This window comes from Lonchura striata, chromosome 3 (assembly GCF_046129695.1).
Source record: "Lonchura striata isolate bLonStr1 chromosome 3, bLonStr1.mat, whole genome shotgun sequence".
Classification (NCBI taxonomy): Eukaryota; Metazoa; Chordata; class Aves; order Passeriformes; family Estrildidae; genus Lonchura; species Lonchura striata.
Genome location: NC_134605.1, coordinates 26013599 through 26036837, shown reverse-complemented (window position 1 = coordinate 26036837; position 23239 = coordinate 26013599). Strand labels below are relative to the sequence as shown.

Here is a 23239-nt window from a genome sequence, read left to right as displayed (position 1 = left end):
TATGGGTTAGTGGATATTTGTGGTGGTTGTTGTGTGGTTGGTTTTTTGTGGGTTTTTAATGTTTTTTTATGTTTTTAGGTTGTTTTTTAGGAGCCACATCACAATATAGTGGTCCAACTTTACATCTGCCTGGGATTAACAACTTTGGCAGTGTTCCCCACCTAGAAAATGCAAATTCCATATTTCAGAAATATCTGAAGCTGTGAAAATACAGAGCAATTTAAAAAACATGAAAACACTGTGCCAGACAAAGTGAAAATATGTTTTTTCTTTTCTCCCACAGTGGGGATAGGGTTTGAGTTATTTTCTTTGGGGTTTTGGGGTTTTTTTGGTCTGTCTTTCTGTTTCTCTTTCTTTAACTCTTTAAAAAAATTTTTTTAGTTCTTGTCCTAGAATTTTGTAATGGCCAAGTGTAGATTTAAAACTAATCAAACTTCTAGAAAAGTGTGAATTATAGCACTTTTAAGAACTAGAAATTTGCCTTCCTTGGTAGAGCTTGCCTAGTGGGAAGATTGAGGAGAGACAAAATTACAGCAATTATCTTTCAAATAGCTGGGCTGTAAAAATGGTGTCTTCCCCCCTTTTCCTCTCCTGCCTTTTTTTTTTTCCTTTTTTATTTTAAATAATTTTAAAATCCAACTGCAGTTATTGCCTTTGCCAGCAGGCATAGTTGTCAGTCACTGCACTGATGATTCCTTTTCCCACTGCTCTGCACTGGGAATGCCAAACCAGCCACAGTTTTGGCACCCACTCTCATTGTGGTGAGAAAATAAAAGACTTCAGCAGGGTAAAAATATGTAGCAGCAGTGAGAAAAGGTAAACATGAGTGTGGGATGTGGTGTAGAAGAAAAGGGATTTGGGATGTGAATTGATTTTAATGCAAAAGTACTGGGCTGCGAGCAAATGTTTTGCAAAATATAGTATCATTTCTCAATTCTCTTTGGGGTTGTCCCTAACACCATTGAAGAAGAGTCAAACTTGGAAAACCAGTTACTTTTATTTGCCACTGATGCGGCTTTTTTCTAGAATTCTCTTAATCCCTAAATACTCTTCTTACACTTTCTTAGTGCTCCTACTTGTGTTTGACTTGGATTATGAGTCTCAGCTGTGTCAGTGTGGTCCTCTGAGCTGCTGACCAGTAACAGCTCCATTTAGAAATAATTGTGGGCACAGTTGCTTCTGGGGATTGTTGTGTAGTCGAAAAATCTCTGCAATTCTAAAATAAGTCAAAAAATAATAATAAAGTCAAAATGAAGTAAAAAGTAATTCATTTGGAATTTGAAATGTACTGCTTTATCACTGACTAAACACTGTTTTTGTCTTCCTTTATTTCTTTTTTTCTCACATTTTTAACATTGAAATTCTTTCTTGGACTAACAAGACAAATTCTTGTGAGATGTGCCACGCACAATTGTTGCTTGGAAGGTGTATATCTTTTAGAAAAGCTGGTGCACTCCTGTACTTTTAGTGATGCTTTTTTCCCACGTGGCAAAGCTGATAGAGGAAAAACTGAAGGGATGTGTTTAGTAGAGAAGGCTGTGACTGGTGGAAGGTGGGAAGTCCTTGCTCACAGGCTTTTAGGTCTGCCTTGTCTGGAATAGCTGCACAGCACTGGCAGGAAGCTGCTGAGGGACATTAGACAAGGGGGCTGAAGGTATAAAAAGGTGACATTGATTTTATTGCTCAGAAATATGGGCCAGTTAATTTTCTTTATGTGCCTGGGATCTTGGCCATGCTGCAGGATATTTTTTTTGCGCCTGGTGTAGTTTGTTATTTAAAATTGCTGTTTAGGTGGCGGTGTCATTTCAAGTTTGGAATAAAGGATAACTGGAAATCCTGAGCAAGGTGGCCCTTGGTGTCCAGCAGGACTTCAGTGGCTTGACTCTCATCTCCAAGCCAAACCTGCCCTGAAATAATTATATATTAATAAGAGAATGTTCCCAAATTTTATTCTTACACTGTAAAATTACACATGAAATTTGGCTCTGCTGCTGACGTGTAGCTTAGGCTGGAAAATGAGTAGAGCATGATATTTGTTGAGAAGCTGGAGTGGAGGAACAACCCATGACCATGCTCAAAGAAAAATGTTGTGCGAGTGATTCAGCTCTTCCTCTCTTGCAGGGGAGAGATTAGAGGTGCACCACTTTGTCAGTTCATCTCCTTAACTCATCATATATTATTTATTACAAGGATTTGGTTTCCTAGGCCTGTCGTCTTCTTTTCTCTTAAGATATCACTGACTATTTGATCTTGAGGGCTTATTTTTTATTATGATGGTGATTATGATTATTATTATGTACAGGTATGTAGAGAGGGAAGGATTTTGAGCAACAGCAAAACCCAAGCCTTTAAACATATGGACTGTCAGTGTTTTTGTCTTGTTTTGGCACTTATTGCACCTCATGCTAATGGTGTTATTGTGATTGGTTTAAATACATCTGGGGTCCCCTGTAGCCTTGATTGCAGGGGCTTTCTGACTCTGCTATAATTCTTTGCATGGAGGCTCTTTACTAAACCGGCTTAGACACTTTGAATTCATTTGCAGGATTTGAAATATAAAAAGAAAAAATAAAAAAAAAAATCTTTATACCCATCAGCCACATTTAATTTAAAAAAAGAGTAAAATTTGTGATGGCCAGGGTTTCTTGTTTGTTTGTTTTTTATTTTTATGCCGCGACTTATAGACTAGTGAAAATGTTAACATTTAACCTCATTCAAGACAGCCAAAGTATTTTCACAGAGAGCAGGTGCATTCTTGGCATAGCTGGTGTTATAGGGTGGATTCTTCCATTTGTCAAATGTTCAGAAGAAGCCTTTCATGTTAAAAGAAGGGCAGTCTTGTAAAAAAGATGATTTGTATGGGCTAAAATAAAATTTAAAAAACAAATTGGGCAGGAATAAACTTGTTCATATGGTTGGCAAAGTGAGAGCAAAACTGTCATGACTGTTCAGTTGCTAAAGGGATGTTCTGAAAATGTTGGATTAAAGAACTGGACTGTCTCCCCACCTGAGCCAGACATAAACAGTTACAAAGAATATCAAATGATGGGGTAGCAATGTGACACCTCCCTGTTTTTTCCTCTCCTTGCCCCTCTCTCCAGGCAGCTGATAACAGAGGAAAGAGCAGATCATGGTACCAAATCCTGACCCAGAGCTGAGCAGGGCTCAAGGAGTGTGGAGAAACAGATGGAGCTCTGCAAACTGTAAGTGCCTGCCCCAGTACATCCCTTCACAAACAAACCCCCATATCTGTGGTAACTGCATTTTTGGGCAAATCCTTTCCTAAATGTAGTTTTGCGATCAGAGAGAAATATGTGCTTTGTAACAGGTTTTGGTCATTTGAGATCTACCCTTCAACCCCTGGCTGCCATTGCACCCTTTTGTCCTTCCCCGCGCTGACTGAAATGTTTTGGGTTCATTCTTTATACATTCGGATAAATCTTTTGTAATGGATTTTTGGGTTTTGCAGCTTAACGATATCAAATCCTTCCTAAGATTTATTGTCAGTCTCACTTGACCTGGGGATCAGAACTTAGAACGGTCGATGGAATTTGTTGCAGAATCAGGGAATGAATGTTGTGAAAGTTGCTATTTTTGGTTTCTGTTTTGCTGTATCTGGAGACCACAGGTTTTTAAAAAAATGAAATGATAAATAATGTTTTCTTGGGTGTTCAAAACATGATGAGTGTGTGTATTTCATGAACTTTGGCTTCTGGACAAGCTGATTTGTACTGTTCCTGATAAAGAGATGCAAGACAGCCAAGGTTTTTAGCTTTTAGAATTTTAGAATTCCTTAAAAAAAAACCCCACCACCACCTCCCAGTGAAGGTTATAGACTGGCAGAGTGAGAATTTCAGTTCCTGGTAATCAGTTTGCTTATCACAGACCTTGCTGAGGGGTTCACAGCCCCTTTCCAGCCTTGCTCGAGACACTTCCCTGTATAAGCAAAGGAGGAAAATGTGTTGGAGCTGGTGTGAACAAAATATTTATAGGAGATAGGACTGGTGTTGGGCCTTGTCTTCTTTGTAGAATACAGAGTGGGTTTGTTGCCTTCCTTCTGCAAAGCTTTGAGGCTGTCCCACCACTCCAGCTCAGGGGAAGAGACAGCTCCATGGCTATGGGAGGAGGAGGAGGAGCAGTCTCATAAATGGCAATTCATCCAAAGGAGGCCCAAAAGAAATTAAGTTTAGCGAAGAAAACAAGTTTCATCAGTTAAGGCAATAAAGCACAGTCCTGGAGCAGGTCAATAATGCTCAATTGACAGCCAGTCAATATTTGTACTGGATTAACTTTTCAGGGAATGTGGAGATTTCGGGGGGTTTTATGTAAACACTATAAATAGGCTGGGACACTAAAGTAGGGTTACAAATACCACGTGTCAGATTAGATTAGGATCACTTCCTGGGAGCAGGATTTCTCTTACCACAAAAGAGACATTTATATCTTGTGAAATGAACACAGATACAAATTTTTTTGTTTGTCAGATATATTCCAAAATGCAGCTGGGCAGATCTCATGGCAATGCTGCTCAGAACACTTCAAAGGGCAGCCTCTCTCTTAGGTCAGGCTCACTCCCCTTCTGTCTGTGTCGTGCCCAAGCTGTGCCAGGTAGAGCTGGAATTTAGGTGGCATTGTGGCTCCAACTTGATTAACAGGAATGCTGTACAAATTTAGTTCAATTTTGAGCTTCATATAATGTGAAGAGCTATTAAGAAATATTCAGTATTTGTCATTCTGCTCCTTGCTGAAGAATTGGGCTGAGATATGACCAAAATGTGCTGGTTCTGACATCTGTAACACAAGGTTTAGTCTCTACAAGTCTTCTTTACAATGCTTGGCAGTGACATTCCTGGCACTGTCTTCTAACCAATGAAAAATCCATTTACCTTTTCCAAAGCTGGAAGCAAAGTGGAGAAATATTTTCAGAAGAAATTAGTAATTTACAGTGCCTTTTTTTCAAGCCATTGCCCTCAGGTTTCCTGACTTGTTTTCTTATTAGAAGGATCTCAAATCACTGCAAGATTCCCAGTTTTTTAGAAATAACTGAGGGTGATTTGACGTGTCCTGCCTGTCTCCAAGCACGGAATTGAGTGCAGGAAGAAGCTGGCACTGCCCAGATGGGCAAAACAGCCCAAGTAAATCTGCCTTTATGTGTATGAAACATGTACATGGTTCTAGTGAAGTCCACGCAGGTAACACATCACTAGGAATCCCTTTTGCTGGAAAATAGATTACTGCATTTTATTGTTCTTTCTTTTATTTCTCCTGCCCTTTTTTTTCCCTTAGAAAAGGTAATTAGGCCATAAACAGAGGTCTGACAACTAATTTTATCTGCAGCAAAATTAATATCGTAAGCAACAGATAATTTCAGCTGAGCAAAATTAAAAAATATATATATTAATGACATTTTAAGACCAGAAAATCTAATTTTTTTTCCTTCTGAACTTTTCATACCTGGCTCTTTTGATATGTGTGGAGATGCTCACTCATTTAGTGAACAAATGTTTTGCCTCTGTTCCGCTCCTGCCTCACCACCAGGCCTTGCTGGTGCCGGCCTGTGGTACAAAGTTGCTTTTAATTTCCTCTCTCTGGTTCCTTTCAAAGCAGAAATGATCTGAGGGAAATGACATTGCTTTTCTTACCTCTAAATTTTCATTGACATTAATAGGAGGCAGGTGGCCAAGTCCCTGCATACAGCTTTGAAAATTTAAGGTTTAACTTTTTTCTTTTTTTTTTTTCTTTTTTTTTTTCCCTGGGCATATTCTTACACTGCTGGAGTTGTGAATCCTCAGAAAATATATTAAATATGCAACCATAGCATGTCTGCAGTGCCTAGAGAGTTTATCTACAAAATTATCGCCTACCTTCCAAATCTATAACCCTAAAATATTGATTGGTTAAAAGGTAGTGGATAAAGATTAACACAGCACAGCAGCAGATTACCCTAATCAAATAAAAAGACTATTAACAGAGCTTCTCACAGAAGATGTTGGTTTGAAATACAGATGTCTTAACCAAAGTGCCATGTCTCATTTTCTGAATGCATTTTTGAATGCATTTAAATAAATTACCAAATAGAAAGAAAGCAGAGAAAAACTCTGCATGCTCCAGACAGTACATTTCCATTTATAATAAAATTTTTTCATGCCTTTCAGTAAGTAGTTGGAACTTCTAAAGATCTATTCCACTGGCTAGTATGAAGTCGAGCAGTAGATTCTCAGCTTAGAAGGCACATGTGTGGTTTTAAACCTGTTACATTAATTTGGAGCTCTAGATTCCTGTGGAAAACTGTCCCTGCTTCAGACCAGCACAGGTTCAGGTGGCTTGGAATTTGTCACAAACATTTTATTTAGCTTATTAGCATTCCATAGAAGTAAGCTACCGGGAATACCGCTTGGAAAAGAGTGGCATTTGTCACTAATGCTTTTAGTGTACAGTGGGAATTTTTATCCAGCCAAAGGCTGAGCTGTGCTTTATCCCCTTGGAAGAATTTCCCATTGAGTGACGGCTGAGCAGGGATTGAGCTAATAACCCAAGACTGGGTTATTGGAAGCACAGAGACAGCAAGAGAAAATAGGGTGGGTAATGTATTAATTTTCATCAGTTATGGACAATACTATTAAATTACTGACTCTTGTTGAAATAATGTGTCACCGATTAATAATGTCATTTCAGCTTCCCAAACTTCCCTACCTAAAATTTTTAATTCAGAATGAAAAGATGTAAAAATGTGTGAGAGAGGTTTTGGCGCTCTAACTCATAGGTATGGAGGTCTTTTGTTGTTGTTTGAAATCACACCTAATTTTAAGTCACAGTGTAAATGAGGTTTTAAAAGTTTTTAACAGTGATGTGGATAAATTTGGAATTAAAATTGAGATCTGAAATGTTGTGTTGCTCCACTTTTAAAAATAAGTTCCTTTCTCATTTGCAATTAAAATGCCTAGAATCTGCATAAAATGTGTGAAATTAGAGATAATTGAAATACAGTAGCTATAAATATGTCTAAAATATGTCTACTCCTTTTTAAAAATAAATAAAATGTCCACTAAAAGTGTGCGAAAGCCGTACCCCCTTCTCTTGTTTCTCACATTTGGATCTCTGGCGTTTTCAGACTTTTATAGCTAATTTTTATTGCAAAACAGTATGTTACATTTGTAGCCGTTGTGGGAATGCAGAATAGCCCCTGGCAGCTCTGTAAAAAATGGAATGTTGGGAACACATTTAGAAGAATATAGCTTTCAATTTCATCCCCAGCACTGGCGTTGTGGAATCATATTAAGTGTGATCTAACAAAAACAAAAGGGGAAAAGAAAAGGAAAACAAACGTTATGGAAAATAACTGAAATGAGCTATTATTTAAAGTTTGTTCATTTTGCCTGTTTGGATGTTTTCATAGTGTAAGTTGTTGTGATGTTGTGGTTTTCCAGGAGTGAAACTCCAAACCCAGGTTGGTGCCATTCCCTGGAATGTCCTGAGCCACTCCGTTCACAGCTCTGGGGATGAGCAGCCACAGCCTGGTGCTGCAGTGGGTCAGTGGGCCCTGGGCAGGGAGCCTGCAGGAGCATTCTCCATCATCAATTATTGCTTATTAGCCTGGGCTCCGGGGAGCATCTGGCACTAGAGCAGAGCAGCATCTCACATGCAAATTGTAAAGAGCTTCTCTAACTTCAGTCTTGAAACTCAGAAAAATATTATTCCTATAACATCCTGTGCATCCTTCTTAGTGAAATTGCACGGTGCTGTCCTGTTATTTCCAATGCCGTGCTGTTTCAGTTCCTGGGGAACACCAATCAACTCCCAAAGAGCTGCTTTGGTGGGGAAATGGCAGCGTTTCAACTGCTCTGCTTCCAGCACAAGCACACACTGCAATTTGCCATAATTCAGACAAAACTGAATTGAAAGGCCTGGGTGAAGGTTACTGCCCTGGCTCCTCAGTGCTCCCTGTCCTGGGATATTATTTCTGGAAGGCCTGCTATCTGAAGGCGTGCCTTGCACAGGGAATTATGCCAAAACAAAAGAGTTTCCATGCAGGTATTATCCTGAGGGTAACAGGAATTCAGCAGGTTTTGATGTGGCTCCTTCAGTAGCTCTCCTCTTCCCTGCTGCAGTGAGTATCACAAGGGACTTTGTTGCACCCTGGCTTGGGAATTTAATATTTTTTTCCCTACTTTCCTCTTCCCAAATCCCCCCCAACTGCCCTCGCGTGTATTTATCAATAAATCATGATACTGTATTTTTGGCAGAGGTGTGGATGTGTACTGGACTCAGGTGCCTCACTTCAAATCTTACAGAATTCCTGATTTGGGGATAAGAATTACAAGGAGAAGACAGATTTCCAGGATGTGTTTGAGGAGTGCTGAAATGTTAATGCATTAAGACTGAAACGGTGGGATTTAAATCACTACATTGAGCTGCACATAGTACAGAGGGATTGATCCCAGAAAAGTACCAGAGAGGTTGTGTCTCATACAGGCCTAACCACTATGGAGTCATTCTTCAGAGACAGACCAAGTGACAGAAGAACCACAGCCTTACCTGCAAGGTGCCTTTTCATAGGTACTTTTTTCTCTCCTTTTAAGTTGTCCTCAAGGAAAAATAAGAGCAAAAAGTCCCTGTGCTTCTCACTGCACATCTACAGCACTTCATAAATAATAGTGGCTGTTTTAAAAGCAGGGGACAGGCAGAGGGTTACAATGGATGAAAGCTAGTTAGTGAGTTAGCCAGATAAATGCTTAAAAGAACAGCAGCAAAGATAATCCTGCATTTATTTCTGAGGGATTCACCAGATGACCCTTTTCTGTCTTTCCTGATCTGTGTTTCTTGAGTCAAAGGGCTGAGGAGAAACCTGAAAAACAAGCCTGCAAACTTGGGGTATTGCTGTAATTTGTGATCGTGCCTCCTTCAGCTCCTCAGTTCCATTTCAGAGTATCTCAGTTAAACCTCGTGTCCAGCACGGGGTGGCTTTGGAGAGAGCTGTAGCAGAGACTCCCTGGCAGACACAGGCACTGATTCTCTCTAAACTTACTGAGTGACATGTGCAAAATTGATCATTTCAAGAGCCTTTTGTATAACACAAAACTTCAAGCAGAGAACCCAAGGCATTTCCTTTCATCAACCTGGTTCTAATTTGATCAAAGCACGAAAAAATTCAACCCGCCTTATTTCCTGTCCAGTTCTTTTACACTTTACAGCACATTATATATCAGTCTCATATCCCTGAATTTTAAGAAGCAACCAGTTATATAATTGGATCAACAGTTGCCAATCATTCCAGCACAGCACTGCATTATTTCTAAGCTGACTATAATTTTGAAGCTCTTTTTTTATTATGTGTATGACTATATTATCACTGTATACATATTAGGACAGCTGAATGAGCCCCTCAAGGAAAATAAGGGTTCAAATAACTTTGAGAAGGGAGAGAGATGAACAGAATTGAGGATTCACCCCTGTTACAACCATGGTGCCTCATGGCATGGTTCCAGGAGAAAGGAAAAGAACACTAGCCGTGCACTCTCTGTGAATCCTGCCCACAAATCAGAAAATTGCAATGCTGCTGAAGTGGGCCATCTTGCATGCTTAAGCAAATTAAAAATCAAATGCATTTTCTGCTCTCAAATGTGATGGATCGCAGAGGAATTTTGTAATATGCGAATCTTTAAATCCAGCTCCTTTGCTCACAAAGCTCCCTCCTCCCCACAGACACCTGCACACACAAGTTCAGAATAAACCACTCTGGCTTTGCACTGCTCCTTCCTGAAGAGCTGGGTAGTTGTCATTTGCATGTGACAAAAGCAGGCGCTGCTTCATGTCAGTAATTTGCACAATTATGTAAGAGAGTTAAAAACATCAGGTAAATAGTAGTATTTCCCCCTGAAGCCCAGGAAGTCAGAGTTCTTTGGAATACCTTGAACCCTGTCTCAGTAGTATCTTCTTAAATAAAAGTGAGTGACAGCCTGTTAGAAAACTCCATGTTTTATACCATTAATTTACAGATAAGGATTGTTAGTCAAATAAATATTTAATTCCCAATAGCCTGAATGTTTCAATACCTTGTAGCAAACAAATGCATAGAATGTACACAATGGCAAACAAATTACAGAAATATTCCATAGAGTTGACATACAAACTCATAACCTCTTAGGTAAAGGTAAGTGACTATTGATGGAATTTTTTTTATTGTAAGGACCTCCCTCCTTTTTTGTTGTTCTGTGCAATTCATTTGTATGCATTAGCTTGAAAGAATTAAACCTGTAAATCATAGCATAGACAATAATAATATAAAGAAACATGATTCTTTCTGGTTTTGCCTCCCCAAACTCAGACATTTACCTGTTTCTGTTTTGGCTTTTTTTCTCTCAGAGCATACACACAGAGTCATGAATATTTGCATATATTTTCAGGTATAAATGTTGTTTGTATATATTTTCAGGTATAAATGTGTTTTGTAGGAACATATACACGTGTTTCCAGTATAGACATTTTTAAAAGGGCATTAATTTCATACATTTTACATCTCTGTAGGCAGAGGCAGACAAAAGCATACATGCATAAAAATGTAATGTCTCTCCTCAGCAGTCAGATTTTGTGCCCTACAGGAAATCACCAGGAAAAACTCACAAACAAAATACAGTTTTAAGCACCTTGCTGTAGTTAAAATTGCCCAGTGATTTTTGGACAAAGTTATGAAATTCAGGTGAAAGTGAGCCTGAATTTGGAAGTCGAGGGGGTTTCAGTAGGAGGTTTGGGTGGCTGTTTATTTGGTTTTTGGTGGGTTTTTTGTGTGGATTTTTTGTATGTTTTTTTTGGGTAGTTTTTTGTTTGTTTGTTTGTTTTGTGGTGGCCAGTGTTCCCTTCATGTCTTACTTATTTAAATTTCAGATCAGAGTAGGTGCCTGACCCTTCATGCCCCTGCACCTTGTCCACAGGCTGATAAAATGAAAAAAAGTGTCTTATCACTTTTGCAGCCTGCTTTACAATACCGTATCTTTTTCTTTAGCCATTCCTGCTGTGTTTTTAAGTAATGCAATAAAACCACGTAAGCACCTTCCTGTATGAAGCTGGTTGTTGCATGAGGAGCATGGTTATCTGCAGCTGCTGCAGTGTCCTTTAAAGCCCCCCCAGCCCAGAGACAAAGCCAGCCCCATTGCAGTTGCTGTGTGTGCAAGTGTATGCATGCAAACAGAACTCAATCTGTTACAAACACAGAAATTGGATCAGCCGAGAAACAAGCCCTGTGCCCTCGTCCTCCCCCTCTGCCCATCCCTAGGATAATAGGAGAATTGAAATTCCTATTTCCAGACTCACTACAGATTAATATGGTTCAGCATAGATACTTATTTCTCTGATAGTTTCCCATGCATCTTCCCAGTGAAGTTGATAGAAATTACTCCAGCTGAATGTGTAAAGCAGATGTTATCCCATTAATTAGCTCTGGACCTGAGCAGGCTCAAGACTTTTCCATTTTCAGGCCGATAGGAATTGGTCCCAGTGAGCGTGCTCCATATCCACATTTAGTATCATCTCATAAACAGCACTGAAAACACAGCAGGCCCTTGATGAAGATACATTAGCTTATTTCTAATTTAAAGTTATGTTGCTTAACCTTAATGTAATTGGTCACTGGTGACCGACTGTTTGTATAGTGAGTTGATGACCAAAGAGCTGTAATAAATTATAAAACTTACTGCTTAAATAGAGGAAATGACTGTTCTGTTAAAAGCCTCGCTTGTAATAATGGTAAAATAATTACACCTCAAAGGAAGAGCCTTAGATCTGATAAAGCTACCAAAGCCTTTCAGATGAAGGTGTTTTCATTCTGCTTTAAAGGACATGTAGAAAATATAATTTTTTTTTTCCTCTCAGTGCAGTGTCTTACATTGACTGAATAGTCAACTTTCAAAGCTCTACCTAATATTGATTAAAAATAAATTGGTAAATCAAAATACTTTCTTTTTGAGGGGTTGTGGTGATTAAAGTAATTAACCAATTTCAGTGGTTAACAAGAAACAAAAGAAATTTGCACAAATAATTATATTCTGTATATCAATTCAAAGTCAATGCTAGACTGTTAGAGAAGTGTTGATTAGCTGGTAGAATAACCAGGATAATAATCAACTATGGAAGTAAGTAATTGACACAACTTTAATGTTTAACAATGAATAGTGTGCCAGGGGCGAAATTAAGGGAAATCTGCTTTCTGAGACCCAGTTCAGACCTAAAACTTCTTAGGCCAAATATACAAATTTACTGGAGATTCCTGAACTGCGTCTGCAGTGCTGTAGCACAAGTAACAGGTGTGGTTAAATGGCACAAGTGGCTCTATTAAATCTGGTGGTTCCTATGTGCTGCAATTTAATTTCCAGCCTTTTCCCTGCTGAAGACTTAGAGGTTGGTTTTAAAACTGTAGGAATGTAAGAAACACTTACTCTTCCATGGCTGTTCTTTGTTTCTCCAAGTGGCGTTCTATTAAAAACCAGTTCATTAAATCAATGAGAGTCAGGAATAAGTGTATGATTTGCTTGTCTCAGAAGCGATAATTTCTCTCTCTAAATATTTGCGTTTAAAATTTGGGCTTCCTCCAAATGCCCGAACTTCACAATAGAGAAATTGAGGTTTTTTTTTTTTTTTAATCCTCATATTTCATTTCTTACAAGGACCTTCCAATAATTTAAACTATTTACAGTGCCTCAAAGATCATTATTTGCCTGTGACTCCTCCGAGAAATATTGGAGCCACTCTATTTATTGCTGGCATTAGATTTACCTTTGAAGACTGGTTTACAAAATGGAGACATTAGGATGGGAAAGTCATTATTTTTTGTACATTGCTAGGAATGGTAAGTTTCTGTGTGTGCTGTATCAGAGTAAACATGGCTGTAGATGCTCAGTTTGTTATGGAAACCTGAAAAGCAGATGCATTAAGGTATTTTGTTTTTAAAAACACACGGTTCTTTAGAAGGAAAAATGTAAATACTGTTTCGGAGCTTGTCACGAATGTATATTTAAAAATAACACCCCCCCCCCCCAAAAGCAATGAATAAAAATGCTTTTTGGCGTTGGAAATGGAGGCAGAGAATTGCTCAACCAATAGAAAAGCAGGTGGGGTAACATATCCTGATTCTTCTAATTGAGGCTGTAAAGAAAGATGAGAGATATGTGCACTGTTTGTGTCACAGTAGTTGTGATCTGTGAAAATAACTTCAGAGCAGCCTTTCCTAATATTAAAATGTCTCTGTTGCTGTTCAACTAAAAATCAATACAGCTCACAATTTTAATAAGGAACATGAATCTGAAAATGTGTTTAGTATCAGGTTATATAAACACACCCTAATGAGATACTATAAAATCCATCACATTAAAGGCTGGTTCCTACAAGGTATATTAGCTTAAAATGTTCAATATATTAGGTCAGTGTACAACACTACATATAACAAAGCAGGTCTGTCAAGGCAAGATGCATGTTTTGCCCCTTAAAAGTGTTATGTTTTGCACATTTTATAAGGTTCTTTGAATACATGAATAAGATAAGGTATTCCCATCTCTTTCTTAAGCAATCTCAGAAATGGCTGTGACCTGAAATTGGAAATCTTGTAAACACCCATCCGAAGAAAATGTGTGCAGTTCTGTCTTAAAGAGATGGTACATGTTTAATTATCCCAACTTCTTGGAGGAGAATACTATTAACATACACATTAGCATCGTCCCATTGGTTCCTCCTGCTGCTCCACCTTAGGGGCAGCAATAGGAGCTAATCTTATTGCTCCCATGCGCATAATAATGAAATTTTGTCTTGTCTCTGAGGTGGTGTTCTTTGGTCTAAAGTACAGCAGGAAACATTCCCTTTTTTTTTTAGAAAATTTCCTGACCAACTGTTTTAAAAAATATTTGAAAAATTAAAATTCTTCCTGTGTGAATGCCAGAGCCTGTAGAATGTGTTGCTTTGACTTGCGAATCAAAATTAAGCATTGTGCAAATAAATTGCTCTGTATTCACATATGGAATACAGTGTACTGGGGCTGTGGGTGTATTCTGCTTTTTGAAAAACTGGAAGCCGTGGATTTTATGTTATTTTATCCTGCAGTGTCCATATACGCTATTCTCAAAGAATAACATAAGAACAAACAAAAAGAGATGGTTTTAATATAAAATACCTTTGCCTTTTCCTAGCAGTGTTCTACAGACTATAATGGGGAGAGGAATAAAAAAGCACAGGCAAAAAAATACATGTGAATTCAAGGCTACTGAATTAAGGGAGGTTGTACCAACATTTCCCCCACTGTACATTATTTGTATTCAAGGTTTTTGAAATGACATTGTAATCTGATGATGCACCAGCCTATTATATTGTCTAGCAGGACAAATATCCTTGCGTTTTCTCTGTAGAACTAACACAATTTTTCCATGTCAGAGGTGCATAATATCCTGGCGGTCATAAGGAATGATGCTATTAATCCTCTTGGGCAATCTCCAGGTCTGATTATTAGGGAAATAAATTTGCATGCTGCATATGAGCTAGGTGAATCACCAAGAGCACAAATTATATTTCCTGACAGCAAGTTAGAGAATGGAGCCACATCGCTTTTTTATCTTTTTTTTTCCCCTCTGAAAGCTATAGAATTTCAATTCATTACATGAGATTGGTTAGAATTCAAGTCTCTTTTTAAGTTGATATTAAGTTGAGTCTGTTATCTCTGTGAAGGCTAGTAGGTTCCCCTGAGTATCCACCTAATCACTACTTAAAAAAATCGAAACATATAGTTAGTGTCATGATTTAGGTACCAGAGCCACTTTATTTATCAGTGCAGAGTGAGATAATTTCAATTTGAGGCTCTGTAGCCCTCATGAATTTAACAATTTTGAAAGCTTTTTTTCCTCTCTCTCTCTTTTTTTCTTTCTCTGCCCCTTCCCCCCCCCCCCCCCCCCCCCCCCCTTAATGTGCATATTGCAGTAATGGTTATTCTGGGCACCTGTTTTGCTGTGCTCTGTGCATTTCTCAGACTGCTTTATCTATCACATCATATATACTTCTAGGTATGTTTTGAAGATTTTTTGGTGAAATGTTGTTTGGATTTCAGTTAAGAAAATTTGGCAGTGTTCTCTGTGCCAGGAGTACTGCCAGGCATTTCTGCTTTTCAGATCAATGATAAATGTATTTTTATTATTTTTACCATTTGGCATCTTAGCAATCTTTTTGCATTATTAAATCTGAACAGGGAGAATGATAGCAAATGAGAGAAGAATAAATGACTTTTATGTCCTGATGTATTAATTAAGCAGACATTTATTATAATCACAGTTTTATAGATGTTGTAAAAAGGTATTTTTTTCATCCATGATATACATCTGTGTATGGTAACTTCTGTGAGCCTTTTTGGAAATGTCCAGGTTTCTTAGATTGGAAAATTGGGATCACTGGTGCTGTGCAGTACACGCAAACAAGCACAAACAAGCCCTGGGGTGGTGAGTGTAGATGGATCCAGCTTGGAATTGAGTGAGGAATGTCTCGGTTGAAGGTGGGGGGCTATAAATCTATACGGATCAGGTGCAGCCTGGAATTTGGGGGACTCTGAAATGCCTCCAGCTACTCACTGGAGCTGAGCCAAGCTCAGACACAGAGAGCCCCTGCACTGGTCAGAGCTCGGGCTGTGATTGAAACAACACAAGCCAGGTAATGTGTCTGATAATGCCAAATCTGAAGTGTTCTTAATCATTTACTTATTCATGAAGTGCAAGCAGCAGCACTGGAAGGAAAGAGATATATCTCTGAGTCAGATTTCATGTGTTGCCAAATATACAGCAAAGGAAGAAGCACTTTTAATCATCTTACATGAAACCTATTTAGGATTTATCTATTCTCTCATCCGTTGGGTTTCTTTATGCTTCCTGAGAAGAGCCGGTGCCATTTCTTTACAGAACAAAGGTCCTTTTGTTTGTTTTCTTTTTGTTTGTTTTATTAATTTTCTGCCCAGCATTTGGGTTGTGCTGCTTCACAGTCAGGAAGTATTTCCCACATTTAGGAAAAGGAAATAGCCTTTGGAGAAAATTCAAAGAAAGTCCATTGGGGAGTGACTCGCCTGTTCAGAGTGTTATTTCCTATTCCTGAATAGAAATATCAGACTTATTTTTGGCATCAAACAGTAGTGCTGCTATAAACACTAGCCTCTTTAATTCCCATTTTGCAGTGGACACTTATACAGAGAGTGTTGGTCTCCTAAAATAGGGATGGGTGAAAAAAGAAGGCAAATTTTAACAAAACTGCAAAATTGCCTCTCTCCTGTTGTCTGTGACCTAGACAAGGTCTCTCTGATACTGCTGAGCCCCAGCAAGGAAAATGAGGGGCCTATTTAAACATGATTTGTCTGTAATTTTGGAAGTTGTCAGCCTGGAATCCACCAGCTCCATGATAGTTCCTGTCACAGACCTGCCTTTCCTCAGTCTGCAGAGGAGGAGGCTGATGGGTGTTTTAATGGGCACTCCTTCTGGAGTGGGGCTGGAGCATGAGGCCATCTATGTCTTTATAAATTGTAATAAGTAGATAAGATCAGCTGGTGATAACACAGAGAGGAGGGAATATACCTATGCCCAGTCGTGCTGCTTCTCTCCAGCAGAAAATCCTGAACCAGTGTGTGGATAACACCTGATAGCAAGGGCAGGGTGAGGAGAGTCACAAATGAACCAAAGGATGGCAGCTAGTAAAGTCTTACTTCAAACTTTTTCTGCTACTGCCCCTCAGCATCACACAGTGAAAATACTCTCCTGAAAAGAGAATGAATGAGTTTGGGACTTGAACAGACAAAAAGGAAAAAAAAAAATCAAATTGAAAAGATTAAAACCAGGAGTTTGAGGGGGAAAAAAGCGTCTCCCCAGTTGTTCCTTTGGATTTCTCCTTGTCTATTAATGTCCATTTTGTGTCTGTGTCTTGAACTTTGCATGCTACAGATCTGTGCCAGCACATGAGTAGAACCTGCTTGAATCGATTGTGCCTGTATATTGTGTGTTGTCACACAGACGTGTGTGCCAGTGCACTGGGATTTGGCAGGGCAGCTTCCTCAGCTGCAGCTTCTAAAACACCACAAAATCAGAGTAGTTTGCCAGCTGCAGCTTTCACCTTCATTATGGACATTGAAGGTTCATAATATTAACGTAAATATATATAAAGCAAAGTACATACAGTGTTGATCTTGGTTCCTCAGCTGTTCCTCAGCTCTTGGGGACATGAGCAACCTGGAAATCAGCTGCTTTGGTTGAGGAAAGCAACTACACTGCCTGAACTCATGTGTCGGCCCTTAAACTTAGACTTGTCAGTCTGCAGCTGCCAATATTTTGGGTTCAGTAGGATGAAAAACCAGAGGACACTCAAAAACCCTGAGCAGAGATGTGACTCTCTTCTGGTTTCCTTTTGTGAGTTTGAAGAGATGGGGATTTGTGAGGCCTTGAAGGAGTCGGTTTTGGCTGCCACTTCTGGGATGTGAACAGAAGAGGCTGGCACACAGAGCACTGCATTTGCCTGGCTTCTGGAGGTATCCTAAGAGGAGTGAAAGGGAGGGAGAAAGTCCTGAACCAACCCCAAGCAAACCACAAAAGCCCACAGCCTGGAATATGCCCCCTGGGCTGGATGTGTCAGGAAAAGGCTTCCTGCATCTGTGCCACTACCTGCAGCTATGTGTGGCTGAAGGCTCTGCCTGGCATCCTGGGCAACCACAGTGTGCCATCAACATCTGTTCAGCGACCTGTCACAGCAGAGAAGGAATTTCACATGGCCTGAAAAACTGACAGAACAGTTCACCTTTCGGGGAAATGTAATATTTTCTGATAAGGAGCTTATGTTAGTTTTCTTAGCAAATAGCCTGAAAGCATTTCTGTCTGTGGCATTTCTAGATGTGATAAGTTGAAGGAAACATCCTTGACCATGACTTAACAAAACAGGCCATTTGTTTCATGGGGTAGCTGTTTCCAGAAATGTAAATAAATGGCAACTTAAGGATGATATAAAATAAACGATCACAGAGACAGCCCAGAGGTGCATTGTTTCAGAAAACACAAGGCACTATTTATGGAGCTGTAAACAAAGGAGTGTGTCTATTATTCCATTTGGAATTAAATCAGAAAACCAGAAAGCTGAAGTTTTGGGAAAGATCAGGCCACATTTAAGAAGCTCTTTGGTGGGGTTACTGCTCATGCCATTTGTTTATTCTGAATAGAGCTAGCCTGTTTTGTGAGGGTGATGGGCCTGTCTGCCAGGGCCTCATTTCTGCCATTTATTTTGCCACTTCCTTGGCATGAGTGAAGCTGTATGGGGGAGATGGTGAGCACAGGTGGGGTCAGAACACATCCAGATTTCATTTTGTGTCCATGTCTCAAATACTTTTAGAGTGTAAACTGAGAGCCAAGGGTGTCTCTGTAGAAGCAGCTCCTGGTCAGTGCCCCACAGCCAAACCTTTGTGACCTTCTCTGCGGCTCACGGCTGGAGTCGGAGTATCCTGTGCCAAACCTGGTGAGACAAACAGAATCCAAGCCTGGTTTTATGACTCTGGTTACTCTGGGGTGGATTTATATGGTTTTGTTCTAGGCAGTACCTAGCTCCTTAAGGAAGACACCCCCCCCCCCCCCCCCCCCCCCCAGTTAAATAGCATTATTGGTAATTTGGTAATTCTGTGCCACATGGTTTGAAACTACCACACTTGTATTAATGATCTTGGTAATTATTGGAACAATATTTTTGTACGTCTCACCTGTACCATATGTTCCCCTCTCAAGAAAACATGCTTGGCTTATCTAATACAGTGTTGTAAACGGACTTACACACCCCTTAAATTGAAAATGCCTTTCCCCCCACTGTTTTACTGGTATTCCTAAACTATTACAGCACATTTAAAAATGAATTGTGTGCAATGACATTAGAGAAGGGGGTTAGGCTTTCTGAGCTGCTACCAGTGACATATGACTGTAGTGACAGTCAGCAGTATTCAAACTGAATTAATCTGAAAAAGCAGCAGACTTCAATGTGGAGTTTAGAAGGAGGCTGAGCAGCTACATATTTACAAAAGGGATGTCACTGAACTGTCTTTCTACCCAGGGATAGCCTATGGCTACTTAATACTTTTAAACCAGTAGTGGAAGGATTAAATACACCTGAAGTCAGGTCTTTGAGGCCATTTCCCTCTTGTGCTTTCTTTTCCTTACTTGAGTTGCACCTCAGCAGCTATTTTTTTGAAGTGCTGTGAAAAAGGGTGGGTATTCTGATACCTTTTATTAGAATTGCACAGAAGCAGGAGAATCCTCACAGAGACACAGGCTCCTTTTTCTGTTGCCTTTGAAAAGTTAAGACATGTGAGGTTACACAAGACACTGACACTGCAGTGAAGGAGGAGGGATATGGTAATAAAGGTGATAGTGATACCTTAATTTAACAAATATGCAGTGCTAATTATGTAAACACGTGAGAACTCTAAAATCTTCTCATCATGTGTGTCACACAATTGAAATATTTTACAGCCTAATTCGAGATTATACAGTAATAATGTTATTTTATATTGGCTAGTTGACAAGCATAGGCCAGGGCTGTCTGTCAAACAAAACTGTTGTGCCAGATTGTATCTTGGCGATAAAGCACAAAAGAAGAGCAAGTCAAATCCTGTTTACATATTAATCACTGATTCAGATTTAGGTCTGTACTGCAGACACTGCCTTAACTGGTAGCTGTAGGGGAGAAAAAACCTGTTGGTACTTGGATTGACCATATTTTGAACAAAGTAATTTCTACAGAAGGCTGCAACAAAGCTCCACATCTCATTTTGCAAATGTACCTAAGAGATCAGGTTCTATTCAAAGGGATTTAGGTGGCAATAGCTTTTCTCCTTTATAATTTTTATACTTTTTTCCCCTTCTTTTAGCTCAAGGATGTTGGGATAGATGCACTGAAATCTGCCAGGATTCTGACACAGTAGCTGATTATAGAGCTTTATTTGTACTTTTCTGTTAACAAGATGGTCTCATGTACAAAACAAAATGAGCATGGGAAACAAATTAGAAAACCTGGACAGGTTTGGTGGCATAAAATAGAAAACACCATTTCCCCCACTCTCAAGTGTGCACTACATTTGGTACTGTTTTGCTCTCAGTGTATTTAAAAAATGTAAATAAACTATTTAAGTTTCTCAGTGTTGTATCCAAAATTCTCCTCCCCTTGCTACCACGGCAAACAGCACTGTTCCCAAAATCCAAGTCTGAAATCCTGGCCTCAGTGAGGATAGTGGAGGTGCCAACTTCAGGTCAGCACAAAGGGATGTTGCTTTAGATGTGTCTGATGAGACTGGACTGTCAGTCCATCCAGCCCCAACTGCAGCTTTCAGGAATGCTCAGTACCAAATTGCTCAAGGGAAGACACAGACATTTTTTATCACCCAAAGAGGATGTTTCTCTCCAACCTCCATCAGCCCATGGTTCATTTCTGTCACAAAGCATTAGGGGTTTCAGCCTTTCTAAGATATTTATCTTAATCCTAGCTGGGATGTCCTCATTATTCACATAAGCATCTAAATTAAACTATTTTATATCACATTAAGTCCTTTGCCAGAAGGATATCTTGTTGCAATCAGTTCCGTAGGTTAATTATGAACTGTGTAAAATAATATTTCCCTTATTGGTTTTTAAAGATGTTGTTTTTCAGTGTTGTTGCATTAGGAGTAGAGGCCTCTAGGACCAGGTAATTGATCTTCTCTGCAACTTTCATTAACTCTCTCATGTCCCCTTTTTATTTGCTTTCAATAAACTAAGCAGCCCCAATCTTCACAGTCCTTTCTTCTGCTACTAATCATTTTTGTTGCTCCTTCCTATTTCAGCCTTATGGTTTTTCTGGGTGAGTTGATTGCAGCTTGGTACAGCATTTCAGATACGCTGTCCAGTTACTCAGTGATGTGGTAATTTAGTATTAATTCCTATCCTGTTCTTTACGCAGAGCACCAACATATTTACTTTTTTTGATTGCTGCTCCCAATTCTTCAGATTTCTCATTGAGTTGTCCAGAGTGGCACATGTTTTCTCCTCGCTCTCTTTTTCCCAAGTGGTTGGTTAATTTACAACCTATCCTTGCCCATGAGTTTTGAAAATTATTCATTCAAATATGCATTACCTTGCGTTTATGAACAGTGGATTTCATCTGTCTTCATGCTGCGCATCTGTCTAGCTTTTCTAATCTTTTGTAATTACGAGTAACCTAAATATTTTTGCGCCCTGTGCAAATTTTGTCACCTTCCCCTCTCTTTTTTAATGAATATATTAAGCATCCCCAGTCCTAATACTGACTGCTGAAGTACTTAATGGTGAGCCTTTTAGTAAGCTAGCAATCAACAATTTATTTCTACCCTTTTGTTTCTGTCTTTGGCTGTCCCTGTTTAACATACAGATTTATTTTCAAAGCCTTGCCATTTCCAAGTGTTGTGCTGAGAGCCGTCCTCCCACAGGGTGTGGGAACAAATGCCTAACTCTGACCTCGGATGTCCAGTGATACCCAGCACAGGAGTTCTAACACAGTGTTCACAGGTCTGTTAAGGCTGCAAACGTGTCAGCTGTAGTGCAGAGGAGTGGACTGGATTAGGAAATAGGGGTGCAGGTACCAGCAGGTTTGGCAGCTTTATTCATATTTCCCCCAAAATAAAAGGCAAGGAGAGAGAGACGGATTTATGCAGCTCACTGAAAAGAGCCTTTTCCCCCGTCGCCTTCCCCAGTTTAAAGCCTTCAAAACAGAGCTGCCAGCCAGTCAGGGTAAGTGGATAAATAGCATGAGGCTCCTTGCAGTAAGACTGATGGTTTGCACTGAGGTTCCAGGAGCAAAAGGAAAAGCCAGTCCTGCTCCAAGAACTGTTATTGGAGTTCCCTTTTGGCCACTTGGTCACCACCTTTCACTAGAGGTAGGTGACAAGCCTGTGGTGCTGCCTGCAGCTAATTGCAAAATATTTGGTGCTGAAAGTGCATCCTACAGTATTTACTATCATCATCACCACCACCACCACTTTGGGCTCAGATCTAAATGTTACTGGAACATGGAAAATGGTCAGGCCCTGCTTTGTTCTTCTCACAGGGTGTTAATGGCCTGGGTTTTGTTTTGTCATTATACAGCACTTACCATAACTTTAATGGGCTGAAGCTTGTTCAAGTTATTGAAATCAATTCTCTTACAGCTCCACTGCCAAACAGAGACATGTTCAGTTTGCAGATGGGGAACTGGGGCAGGGAGAGGCTTTGGCTGCTCTCTGAAAAGGCTCATGGCAGGGAGAGCAGTGACTGGAATCCCTCCCTCCCAAGTCCTAGGGAGGACCTGCTCTTTAGTTTTGGTTTTCTCAGCATCAATTCCAAGCTTGTCATGCAGGGCAGGCATGTGTCAGTTTTTATTGCTGCAGTTGTTCCCGAGTCCCTGGCCAACAGCCCCTGTCCCTGCTCCCTTCCCCGCATGGGCTCTGCTTCCTACTCTCACTCCACTGTGTGCTTGAGCAGAGGCTCATACCTTAAAGCTGTTATTTTCGAGTTTTAATAATATTTTGCAGCTCATTTCCTGTTTCTTAGCTGACAGCCATTCCAAAAGTAATCTTTGGCAGGTACTAATTTGGGTGATGACCACTTGATCTACATTTTTGGTGGGTAATTACCGAGTCAGAAGTGAGCAAATTTGATATCCCCTGACAGTCAGTGAGGCATGCATTTTTTCTACCCCCTCATTAGAGATTTGCTTGTAGTGAAATGCCCTGAATTTTGCTAGTTCTCCTAGACACAGGAAAAATCAGCCTGTTAAGTACCAGAAGTTAATACTTATGTTTATTTTGTCACACTTGTGTGGTCCAAAATACATTGGCACGTTGAACAACAACTTCATTTAAGGCAAGGTGCTTTGTTAGAGTGAAACCACCATGGGATCAAATTTCCTATGGCTTCTGAAGCTGGGCACGGTCCTGTGTCCTATGGCAAATCTCTTCCACAGAGATTTGGGTTGTTTCACAGAGATAAGTGAATCCCAGAAGATTTGGAGGCCTGATTTGGAAAGTTCACAAACTGATGCTGAGTCTCTCCAAACTGCTGGAGCCAGATTCCCTGGTTTGCTCTGGCAGCTTTGCCTTGCTCTGGTGATACAAAGCAGCTGCAAATCCCCTTGTGCTGCCCGGCTCAGCAAAGTTTGTGGTGCCTCACACTGCCAGAGCACACCAGTGAGCCTTGCCTGTGTACATGGAATTGGGCTGGATGTCTCC

At 39.9% G+C, this 23239-nt stretch overlaps 1 long non-coding RNA gene across 7 annotated transcripts in view; it reads left to right on the top strand.

The window, feature by feature from the left end:
- The window catches only part of LOC110469084 (uncharacterized), a 429868-nt gene that overhangs the window by 288716 nt on the left and 117913 nt on the right, over window positions 1-23239 (top strand). For all 7 annotated transcript variants that reach the window (XR_013339669.1, XR_013339663.1, XR_013339667.1 and 4 more), the window contains exon 3: window positions 3102-3203. This is a non-coding gene — a long non-coding RNA (uncharacterized LOC110469084). The remainder of the gene's footprint in view (window positions 1-3101; window positions 3204-23239) is intronic.